Source organism: Heterocephalus glaber, unplaced genomic scaffold (assembly GCF_053883595.1).
Source record: "Heterocephalus glaber isolate CG9 unplaced genomic scaffold, H.glaber_assembly_v1.0 deba00001504, whole genome shotgun sequence".
In the NCBI taxonomy this organism is placed as follows: Eukaryota; Metazoa; Chordata; class Mammalia; order Rodentia; family Bathyergidae; genus Heterocephalus; species Heterocephalus glaber.
The window spans coordinates 50020808-50023522 of NW_028258324.1; the positions used below are offsets into that span (position 1 = coordinate 50020808).

At 35.5% G+C, this 2715-nt stretch overlaps 1 non-coding gene across 1 annotated transcript; it reads left to right on the forward strand.

Annotated features, from left to right (window-relative positions):
• Nucleotides 1-431: 431 nt before the first annotated feature.
• On the forward strand, nt 432-614 carry LOC147825337 (U2 spliceosomal RNA). The gene has a single exon (XR_015441211.1). It is a non-coding gene; the product is annotated as a U2 spliceosomal RNA (small nuclear RNA).
• The last annotated feature ends 2101 nt before the right edge of the window (nt 615-2715 follow it).

Genomic DNA, 2715 nt, shown 5'->3' on the forward strand with positions numbered 1-2715 from the left:
TATCCAGTTATCTTCTGCCCTTGTCCACCTCAGCCAGCCAGTTTCCATGGTCACAATCCTGATGTGAATTTCTTAAAACTGCTCCATTTATGAAGTTACTAATTCAAATATTTCATGCTGAGATAATAGTTTCTTACCTTAAACATTGCTGATCATTGACTTCCACTACATGTTTTCTGATCTCATTAGAATTTCCAGACAGCAGCTCTCTCTATTCTTCCATCATCTTCTATTACCAATCTCATCCATATCTTTTGTAGAGTCCATTTTTTCATAATTTTAATCACCCTTTTGTCAATAACCTGAAATCCTTTCTCACTCACCTGGACAGGGTACACACCTGAACAAGCCAAGTAAATGGCTTTTCTTTTTTGGTGTTTTGAATCTTGCCTGAGAAAACTACCCAAAATATTTTGAAAACTGAAATATGCATTGCTTCTCAACCTTTTGGCTATCAAGTGTAGTATCTAATCAGTGAAATATCTGATATGTACTCTATCTGAGGATAGTATACTAAATGTACTTTTGGAGGAGGGAGACAGAATAGGAGCTTACTTCAACCACTTCACTTGTTGACATGGTATTACAGTGCCTCCAGGAATGGTAAAGCATTCCTCATTAAAAAAATGGAATTTGTGTCCATTGTGAACTGATTCTCAGGATTGCTTATAAATATTGTTAAGGTTTTATACTCAGGTCATTTTTTATTCCCTACAAAAATCATTTCAACTATCTGAATCATTTTTTTCTTCTTTCTATTTAAGAGCTGATATTGCCTTCCAATTCATCAGGAAAAGAAGAAGTAAGCTCTCTGGCTACTGAAGAAAGTTTCTATGACTCTGAACAGGGTTCTTCCTACTTCTCCCTGGAATGACTCTGTCTCTAATTATTATGCTTTCAAATCCTCTATTCTCTTTGCCTTTTGATAGAATTTATTAAAATCTTATGTGATTTCTTTTCCATCAGTGCTCTATACCAAGCTATATAACATCAGTATTATTTATTGCTGTATCACTGGAACATATTGAGTACTGGGCACATATGGTAAGCATTCAGTGATTAAATATTTGCATGGCAAATCTACTGTATACCATAATTACAATAATAGCCACTCTGTTGGGTGCTCACTTGTGCACATTACTTCCCAAGAAGCCTATCAGATAGACATGTTTGTTCCTGTATTACAAGTGAAAAAATCAAGCCTTTGTGAAGTTCAGTCACAAAGTGTACTCATGTGCATGGTGGATGTGAGATGTAAGTTGTATCATAGAACCACTTAATTTCAGTATATTGTCCTGAAGGCCTTCGTCTTTCAGTTTGGGGCATGTGGAATCACATACCTTTACCTTCCTTGAGAAGCTCATGGTGTAGTATAACAGTCCAACTGTATCATTGCTGTAGCATGAGATACCTGGTAGGACAACAAGAAAAAAAGGTGTTAAGGAAACATACATATGGAACATCCTATCAGACATACCGAGCTGAAAATAACAGTGAAAGAATGAATTCTTTTGCAAGCAAAGACTATTTCTCTGGCAATAAGTTTAGTCATGATACATTTTAGTAAGACTACCTCCTTATAAAATGCTTTGTGCACAAACAGCATGTAAGCTAAATGTCTCAGAAAATTAATTCCATATAAATAATTCCATGGAAAAAAGAGATCAAACATAAAATGTTTGCAATAATCTTGAAAAAAAAAAGGTAGAAAGAAAATTTGTACCCACTGGCCAGTCACTGGCTAGATATGACAACAAAGATCTGAGAGGCCATTAGAATCAAACATAATTCGTTCCCATCCAGCCTTGTAACTTCTTCACTGTGTGGCTTCTTGAGGCTAAGTTATCTGCCCAAAATCATGCCAGTACCAAATAGTCTGTGATAATAATACCAACCCTTGGAGTCAGTGTAATTATTATATGGTATGTTAACATGTACTTTGTTAGCAAGCTTTCAATCAGTTGCAGTTATTATAAATCAATGAAGTATGCATTTATAATACAGATATTATTCATTCTAGCTCTTTATCAAAAGCATTTAAAAAATTTAGGTCTAAAGATTCTGAGTCAACCTAGTTCCAGGGTAGTGAACAAGCATTTGTGTGTTTTACAAGTTTTGCAGATGATTCTGATTCCCAGCCAAGGCAGAGCCACACCGTAGCCTCACGTGTACAGGAGAGGAAAGAGCACCTGTTTAGCTGCATGGACGAGTATGTTTATAGACCCTGTTCCACAGTGTATGTGATCACATCGATTTGCAGTATAACCAAGAATGATATGTTGAAGACATGTCTAGATCATTATTTGAAATATATTATGCCTGGCTTTAGTTCATTTAATGATTCTCTGTGAACAAACTTGAAGGTCTGGCCCAAACTCACTGGAAGGGCAAATCATTTCTATGAAGAAGTACTGACTGAATCATATGATTTCTGAGAGGAGACTTTAGGGATGAAATAGACACACAGCTCAGAAAGCCAGAGTTTTCTACACCAATGCATTCAGAAAACCATGACTATGTGATAGTTTCTGTGTTTTTCTTTTCTTTTTTCTTTTTGTTTTTTTCAAAAGCTATTTCTACCTGAAGTCTACAGAAATTGAAAATAAACAGGTAAGCAGTAAATCTACAGGTAACTGAAGCAGGAAGCAAAGTCAGATGATACAATCAAGTAATCTGGATTCTATGTTTACCATATTAGAAAGGAAGTCTTTGTGA